General features: G+C 41.8%; 1 non-coding gene across 1 annotated transcript; it reads left to right on the top strand.

The window, feature by feature from the left end:
* Positions 1-7,814: 7,814 nt before the first annotated feature.
* TRNAE-CUC (transfer RNA glutamic acid (anticodon CUC)) lies at positions 7,815-7,886 on the top strand. Its single transcript has one exon. It is a non-coding gene; the product is annotated as a tRNA-Glu (tRNA).
* Positions 7,887-9,523: the final 1,637 nt, after the last annotated feature.

Here is a 9,523-nt window from a genome sequence, read left to right as displayed (position 1 = left end):
GATGACATAAAAAGAAAAGACAATACAGATGTCTATATTCTGAATTCTCCTTTCAAAGATCCAGGCTATGTCTTTCTCAAATTGTGTTCAGGCCTAAATCCTGCTGTTCTGTTTCTCATGTTGCTGAAAATAAAACACAGAAACAAGATGAAAGTATAGGACTTCCAGATATGTCTCAACAGTTCCATCTCATCAGTTCTGGGCCCCTCAGTTTAGGAAAGATGTTGAGTCTCTGGAAGGTGTCCAGAGAAGGGCAACAAAGCTGGGGAGGGGTCTGGAGCACAGCACTGTGAGGAGAGGCTGAGAGAGCTGGGGTTGCTTAGCCTGCAGAAGAGGAGGTTCAGGGGAGACCTCATTGATGTCTACAACTCCCTGAAGGGAGGTTGTGGCCAGGTGGGGGTTGGTCTCTTCTCCCAGGCATCCAGCACCAGAACAAGAGGACACAGTCTCAAGCTGTGCCAGGGGAGGTTTAGCCTGGATGTTAGGAAGAAGTTCTTCCCAGAAAGAGAGATTGGCCATTGGAATGTGCTGCCCAGGGAGGTGGTCGAGTCACCGTCCCTGGAGGTGTTCAAAAAAGGATTGGACATGGCTCTTGAAGCCATGGTTTAGTTAGTCATGAGGTGTTGGGTGATGAGTTGGACTCGATCTTTGAGGTCTTTTCCAACCTGGTCCAATTCAATTCAATTCAATTCAATTCAATTCAATTCAATTCAATTCAATTCAATTCAATTCAACTCTATTCTATTCTATTCTATTCTATTCTATTCTATTCTATTCTACTCTTACCTAAAGCTGCTCACAGAAATTAAAAAAAAAATAAAAAATTAAAAAGAAGTCTCTGTAGCAACCACCATTTTAATTATATAGAAAATATTGTATATTTTCAAGAGCTTTTCTATTTATAAAGGATTTTGATAATTTACTGTACACTGGTAGTCAATATCACAACTCAGAGAGACAGTTGGTCCCTCAAGATAATCTGTTCCTCAAAACTGACAAGTGAAGTAAAAAAACATCATAATGAAAATCAGACTATGATATATACATATTGACTTCATACACTGCACCAAACCAGCCAATATATATCCTCCTGCTGGAAAATTTACGCTCTGAAATATGCCCACTAAGTTTACAAATATTTTCCCCCTAGATTACCAACACAGCAGCACTGGTAGTTAATGATAGGCTTCATATTGGAAATAAGATAAATAAAATCCCTCTAATGTAGCAACAAGCTGGGAGGTGGAGTCTGAGAAATGAATACTTAGTACTAGTTTTATTGAAATGGTAGTGGAAGAATTTATTCTGAGACTACAGTGTTTGCTTGCAAATATCTCTGTCTCCATCTAGCATGTTGACAAGCGAAAACAACTTGTTGAATCTTACCACAACATCATGACTACTTCTTAGGTCTTAGTCAGTGTGACATGGTCCACCCCAAAATCACAGAATCAAAGAATAAAGATGATTGGAAAAGACCTCATAGATCATGCAGTCCAACCTTTGACCCAGCACTAATAGGTCAACACTAGACCATGTCCCTAAGCACTTCAGCCCATCAGTCTAACCTGTCCAGATCCCACTGTAAAACTTCCTTATGATCTAGCAGATCACTGCAGACACCAAGCTTGGTGTCATCTGCAAACTTACTGAGGGTGTACTCAATAGGTTGGACTCAATGATCTCAAAGTTTTTTTCCAAGCTGGTTAATTCTACCAGCTTGGTATTCTATATTCTGTATTCTGTAATTCTGTATTCTATTCAATCTCCTTATTCAGATTATTGATAAAGATATTAAACAGGACAGGCCCCAGTACTGAACCCTGGGGGATACCACTAGTGACTGGGCACCAGCCAGGCTTAACTCCATGCACCACCACTCTTTGGGCCTGGCCATCAACCAGTTCTTAATCCAAGGCAGACTTTGCTAAAGTCCAGGTAGACAGTATTCACAGCCCTTTCCTCATCTACTAGGGAGCTCACCTGGTGAGATGGTGGGTCCATAAAGGAAGGGTGCTGAGGCTTTGGCTGTAGAAGAGATGTGGTCCTCTGAGCAGCCTTCTCAGCTCCATGAGTTGCAGCAGGCGGAACTTAGGGCATGGAGAGAGGGTTTGGTCTGCTTCTTCCAGGCACCATGGCCTCTTTTCTTTGGAGCAGCATTGTCCCAGGCTTTTCCTTCTCTCCTGCTTTCCTTCTCAGCGGCATTGTCCTTCTCCTGTGTTTTTCTTCATCTGTGTTTTCCTTCTGTGGTTTTGGTTCTCCATTTTTCTTCTTCTGTGTTTTTGGTTCCCTGTTTTTCTTCTGCTGAGCCGGTAGCTGCTCAAGTCTTTCACACAGTTTTTAGTCCTTAGCTATGTGTCCAAGTATTGTCCCTCAGGAAACCAGGGGCCAGGTGGTGAATTCATTGTCTCACCATCCTCCCTTTCCAGGGTACTTGATGGGTGGAGATTATCTTGTCTTATGCATATTCCCAAAGGTGGCCTTGGTCGTTGATTTTATCTTTGTTGAGTCACATCAGGAGAGACAAGCTTTTAGTCTTTCATAGGCTGTAGCCTCTTCTGGATTCAATTCCATCAGAGCTTTTCCCCTTTCTGCCTTGGTCCAGGTGCAAGGCCTGGGTGAAGTTGTTGGTCTGCTAGAGCAGATTCTTCAGCTTCTAATTGGGCAACATTTGGCTCTCGTCTCTTTGTGGTGATCAGGCCCTCAGCTGCTACTCAGGCAGCATTTGGCTCTAGGTGCTTGCTGGGTGAGCACAAGGCAATTTGCCTGACTTCTTGGTTGGCTTAAATACTGTCCCATGACAGTGAGTGACCTTTGGTAACAGAGAACCCTGATCACTGGACCTATAAAATGGGGCATACCCAAACATGGCTGGGGGCACAGCTGTGTCACAAAGTTAATCACACATGGTACATGTTTATCTGGACCCCAGGAGATGTCCAGGTTAGCACACTTGCAGGTGCTTAGCCCATTGTCTGTGCTAGGGCATGTTTGGGGTTTGACCCTTCAGGGAAGTAGGAAAGCACTATGAGCAAAATCTTGGAACTCTCTTTTCAAGTGCATGTTAATGAAAAGTTGTGATTTAAATACAGCTTGAAACATATATCCATTACATATTTCAATGTCACCCAGGCCAGAGTCTGTCCTTCTGCTGTGGTAAATGCATGGTAATGTGACAGTGAGATTGTCTTTTGTCACAGGCCATGTGAAGTGTCATTACCCTCTGTTTCCCTTAGGAATGGAGCTACTATGGCTCATGTTATGCATACTGACTGCAAGCAGCATCTTGAATGTGAACTTGACCTATCACAACTTCATTGTAGTGCTATTTATCACAGTTATTGACGTGGGATTATTTTAATTTTCTGCACAGCTAATATGTGCAGTTCCTTTCTCCATCTAATGTGTGATTCTTGAAGAAGAGAAGGATCAGCTTGCAGACCTCAGATACCCATTCTGTCTGCCCTGTGCATGCATCAACATTTATCAGCCATTAAAGCTGCACTAGGAAAGATGATGGCTGGCTGACGTGGAGCCAGACAATTTGGCACATTGGTATTTGCATAATGTTCTTTCTCAGTAATGCATGCAACAGCTACATAGCTCTGATGGAAAGGAATTTCAGGTGACAGAGTAAATCCACTCTGAAGGCTTGTGGATGTCACTGGAAAAACATGGAGTGAAACAAAACACAAAGCAATCATCTGTTCCAAGAGAAAAAGTCACCATCAGTTATTTCTACCATTTATGTAACAATTTTCAGTAGGTGTCAGGTATTTCAGCTTCAAAAGTGCACATCTCACTGTACAAACAAGACATTATGTATCATTTATTCCAATGACACGATGATTTATCTCCCTCCAGTATTATTCTTTGGGTGTTCTTGTCTCTCCTTATCATATGGAATTCTCATTTAAAGACAAAAAGTAATGTTTGATGGCTGATAGAGCTAGATGTTATTCCTTTCTGAATACAAAAGATAATTTCATTTTTAAATCATTCTGGATTTTACCCCAAAGCTATAGTAGTGTGTGGAAGGAGGAGGGAGTAAAATGATCTCTTTTTAGTTTCATAGTTTCATTACTATAAGTTTAAAGAAAAATAAACTCTAACAGCTTTTTACTGTGGAAAAGAACACTTAGTCTCAGTGGGTATCCTGAGTGCTGCATTTTAAGTTTGGTTGTTGGTTTTTCTTTGTGTGCTATGTTTTGGGTTTCTTTTGCTTTGTTTTGTTTTCAAAAGGGTCTGTGGTAATTAGAGTAAAAGCAGAGGTCCGGAGCATCAGAATGATTTTAACAGCAGTTCCCAAGCTTTTGAAGCTTCCCTGAAGAAGAACCTGTTGGGGAGCATTCTACCATTGTGGCTACTGTGAAAATAAATTTAAAAACATACAGATAAAACAGCTAAGATAACTGCAACTCTGAAGAAAATGTGATCACATTCTTAAAATAATACACTGAGCAAGGAAAAGAAAAGCTTGACTTATGAATGACTTGGGGAAGAGTTTACGTTTTTCTGAAGTCTAGACTTCATCAGAGGGCTTTTCTTTGTGCTTGAAAGAGAACCACTAGACATATCCTAAGGCTTTTGAGGTAAGAGAAGGGTACATGACTCTATAACAATGAAAAAGCTTTTGTGCAATGTAACTGCAAGCTCCCATGTAACTCCCATGATGCAGGAGCTGGTCAAAGAAGTCAACTCTCCAGCAAAGCAAAGCAAAAGCCATCTAGGGCTTTATTTACAGTCTTCCCCTTCTTCTGGTAAAATTTAACCTGCTTGTCAGAAACCATGAGGCTGTTTGTCACAGTTTTCAAGTGAAAGCTCTTTCTTCTGCAGTCCAATGTATCTGGGAGACAGGACCATTATTAGGCCATTACTTACACAGCCAGTGTTTCAAATAATGGTTTTACAGATAAGGAGAAGGAGCGATCATGTTGCGGTTTCTGAAATGACAAATGGAGGTATTCTTTTGAGAACAAATGGTCTGGGAATGCTAAATAGTATTATACTGTCCTGAATTCAACAGTGAGGACACCAGGGCTTTGTATCTGATATTTCATTTAAAAAATAGCCTGTGCCTGAGTAAAACAAGAAAGAGAAAGGCTGTGCTTGAAAGTGTAAGTAACTATTGAGACACTTCTTGCAATTTCTTTTCATTGACTGCAGTGTTAGTACCTGGGTTTTCCCCATTGTGGTTATGTGTGTTTATAAATTGAGGCAAAGAAGCCAGCTTTCTATTTATACAACCTACATTAGAATAATATACATTAGAAGTACATGAACTAGATCAGATACTGAAGGAAAGGTTACTCTCTTCAGTGCAGAGTTTAGAGTGAGCTACACTGCCTTGTTGTTGGGGTTAAAGGCAACAACTATCACATGCCTGAATAAGGGAGTCCTACCTTAGAGTAATTTGCCCAAAAGTCACAAAGGTTTGAGGCAGCTACTATGAGAACTAAGCTGTTGGTTTACTCATGGTGTTTAGTTGGTCTAACAGTGATTTCACTGTCCCTTCTTCAGCTGCTTAAGAACAGACCTGAGCTTCCCATGTCTGGTACAAATGTCATCATCACCTTCAACAGCACTTGCTGGTTGTATTAAGAGACTGACATGCAGATGAAATAGCTTCACTCAAAGTCAGTGTAATGTTTATGGCGTATAGTAGCTGCTCATTACTCTTCTTGATGCTTTTTGTGCTGGTGTTACTCTGTCTTAAGTACTTTCTTCATGACTAATGAATGATTGCTGTGTCAGTTTGCAAATAAAAAAAAAAAAAAAAAAAAAAAAAAAGAAGCTTATTTGGCAACACCAACAGCTAGACCAGATATGACACTGATGAGTGTCTGCTCAGCGAGTTTGCTGATGACACCAAACTGGGAGGCTTGGCTGATACAGCTGAAGGATGTGTGGCCATCCAGTGAGACTTGGACATACTGAGAGCTGGGCACAGAGGAACTGAATAAGGTTCAACACGACAAGTGCAGAGTCCTGCATCTGGGAAGGAATAATAAACTACAGCAGTACAGGCTGGGAGGTGATCTGATGGAGATCAGCCCTGTGGAGAGAGACCTGGGAGTCCTGGTGGATAACAAGTTATCCATGGGACAGCAATGTACCCTGGTGGCCAAGAAGGCCAATGGGATCTTGGGGTGTATTAAGAAGAGTGTGTCCAGCAGATCCAGGGAGGTTCTCCTCCCCCTCTACTCTGCCCTGGTGAGACCTCATCTTGAGTACTGCGTTCAGTTCTGGGCTCCCCAGTTCAAGAGGGACAGGGATCTGCTGGAGAGGGTCCAGCAGAGGGCAACAAGGATGATTAGGGAACTGGAGCACTGCCCTGTGAGGAGAGACTGAAGAACCTGGGGCTGTTTAGTCTGGCAAAGAGAAGACTTAAAGGAGATTTAATAAATGTTTATGAATATCTGAGGGCTGGGGATCAGGAGGGAGGGGACAGGCTCTGCTCACTTGCTCCCTGTGATAGGACAAGGAGCAATGGATGTAAGCTGCAGCACAGGAGGTTCCAGATCAGCACAAGGGGGAACTTCTTTCCTGTAAGGGTCACAGGGCACTGGAACAGGCTGCCCAGAGAGGTTGTGGAGTCTCCTTCTCTCTGGAGACTTTCAAGGCCCATTTGGATGCTTTCCTCTGTGACCTGAGCTAGATTGTATGGTCCTGCTCTGGCAAGGGGGCTGGACTGGATGATCTCTTTGGGTTCCTTCCAACCCTTGACATCCTGTGACCCTGTGTTGTGAATATGCCCTCAGAAATGAGCGGCAGATATATCAATGAAAATATTTGTTAAGTTTATTTTATATATATATATACAAACTCTGTAACGGGGTATTTACAGTCACCCTTCACAGGTATCGATATTCAGTTAGTGAAACTGTCTTTACAGAATATTTTTGTATGGGCAATTGAATCAAACAATTCACAGAACTTAGAATCGAAACTGATTGGGAAGGCGGTGTGGGAGGGGTTGGTGAGTGACCGGCAACCCTCCACCCGGAGCAATCCAAACGCTACCCTAACTGGAAACTCTCTAAAGAAAGGCTTGGCTTACAAGCTGAGAACTTCGTGAGGTCTCCCCTTAATAATATTTATAGTCCAGAAATGTGGCACAGATGTGCCGTAAGATGGAGACAGGAAATGGCGCCGGCCGCGTGGCTGCACCGCGTGGCTGCTGCTTCTCCCAGGACACAAAGGTCCCCTGCTCGGGGGGGGCTGTGGCAGGTCAGCGACTCTGGTTCACACGGGCTACCAGGTTTTCTCCTGCAGCAATGGATCGCACAGTGGTTGATCCCACGGGGTACTGTTCATGCCTCTGCATGCAGCTGGGTGACGGTGGCAAAGGAGCGTGAGGCCTCTTGGAGCACTGGTTTGAGTCCCGGGCAAGGTGGACCACGGCAGCACTGGCACGCACACACTCACAGGCTCCAACACGATGTGGGGGCTCATTTACCAAACGACCCCTATTTACCATTTGCCCCAGTGAATACTGGCCCAATGAGCATTCTGTTGCTAACACAAAGATTAACCAATGAACTAACACCTACCAAATGAGGCATAAGTATATGCTGTACCCAGGGAAACAAAACATAGCCTGGGCCTTGCGTACCACAGGGGTGAGACCACACCCAGGCAGGCTGTTTACCTGGACTTAGTGGCGCCAGGATCCCCCCCTGCTGCCTCCAGAAAGGAGGGGGAACAAAGGAGGGTTAACACTCAGAGAAGTATGTTCCAGAAATGTTTGGGGCACAATCCTGACCCTAAGCATCATTCACTACACCCTGTGATCCTGTAGCATGTTCATTATCTCCCTGGTGGTCTAGTGGTTAGGATTCGGTGCTCTCACCGCCATGGCCCGGGTTCAATTCCTGGTCAGGGAAGCTGCTTTTGGAGGAGACTTGATGGGGTGATTGGTGCCATGGTTTAGTTGTTTAGATGGGTTGATGGGTTGGACACGATGATCTTGAAGGTCTCTTCCAACCTGGTTTATTCTATGTATTCCATATCAAAGATAAGTTTCTTTATTTCTCCTCTCAGCCACTCCTTCCTTTACTTCCTATATATAGGGGAAAACACAATCCATACAACATTTTAATCATAGAATTAAGTTGTCAAGGAAAGGAAAATAAAGCAGAACACTATTTACAGACTAAAGAATAAGTATTCATCCACAGAATAATAAAGATGAGAGAAAATTTCTTTTTGCTGATGTCAATAAGAACACCTGTATTGTTCCATTCAAACACTGTACAAGTAGCTAACAAATAAACTAAGTCATTTCATAGATAATTTTATTGCAATATGTAGCATTTAAATTTATGTGAATTTTTCTATATTGAAAAAAAACCCAAACAAACAAACAAAAAAAACCCAAAAAACAAACAACAGCCTATAATTCTGTGGGAAAACGATACCCATTTTTGTGATAGTTTGCATATATCTGTCCATTTGTCTACTTCTGTCCAGGAAAAAAGTCAGAGTTTTTTGAATGTTGAAGTCAGGAGTGAAAGTCTTCCCTTTGCTCCTTCAACTTTTTGATAATTTTACGTGGAAGATATTGATAGACATGAAAATTGTCTTATAAATTAAATCTTCTAATACCACTCTGTCTAAAACCTAGACTTGAAGCACTCCTAGTTTTGTTGTTGAAATGGGCTCTCATTCTCCAGAAAAACACAAAGGTAGAATAATTATAATATATTTGATTGCTACAACATAAACTTATTAAAAGACACATCAGAGATTTAAATGGAAATACCAAAAAAGACTGTCCAACTTTAGCAGTATGGTCAACACTTCCATTAACAAATTCTGATTTCTTGTAAATATATTTCTTCCAGTTCCAGAATATATAGCAGGAGACTAGGAACCATTTCTTGGTGTGACAGTCACACAAATCTTTGATGACACTGAGAGCAATTTTAGCATAGTTAGCTGTTGGAGCTCATGGACTAGTAAGTTGTGGTTTATAATATCTTATTATTTCATGTAAACGGATAAGGCCATGGATCTAACCAACTCTTTTCCTTTTGCCTTCCAACAAAGTGCCTAAGTTAAGGACTTTCATTGTAAAGTCTACCAGACATTGAATAAAATATCACTAGCCAAATCATTTGCTCTATTAGAGGTTAATGCCAGCTTATTTTAAAAGTAGGAGTAGAATGCCAGACGAATAGCACTGTAACTCCCATTAGTAACAGAAGAATCATCTGTACTTTAAGGCTGGATTGCCATGCAGTGATTTCTACTCTTGTATGTTGTAGTTCTGGAAACAAAAAGGGGCAGTACGGGTTTCCAGTAGCCTTGGTAGATTAAATTTAAAAGGTAATAGAAATGCTTGACAAGTACATTTCTCCAGGGTTTCTGTGTTCGCTGGAGTAGGAGTACACAAATTGTGAAATATTTAATAAATACATGGACTAGAATACTACCTGCAACAGACACTCTTAATAAATGATCATGAAATGTACCACATGCTTTTCTCTTTGGTTTTTTGTTTGTTTGTTAGAACAGAACA

The sequence above is a fragment of the Dryobates pubescens genome, chromosome 9, assembly GCF_014839835.1.
Source record: "Dryobates pubescens isolate bDryPub1 chromosome 9, bDryPub1.pri, whole genome shotgun sequence".
Taxonomy (NCBI): Eukaryota; Metazoa; Chordata; class Aves; order Piciformes; family Picidae; genus Dryobates; species Dryobates pubescens.
This window is presented reverse-complemented; position numbering and strand designations above follow the sequence as displayed.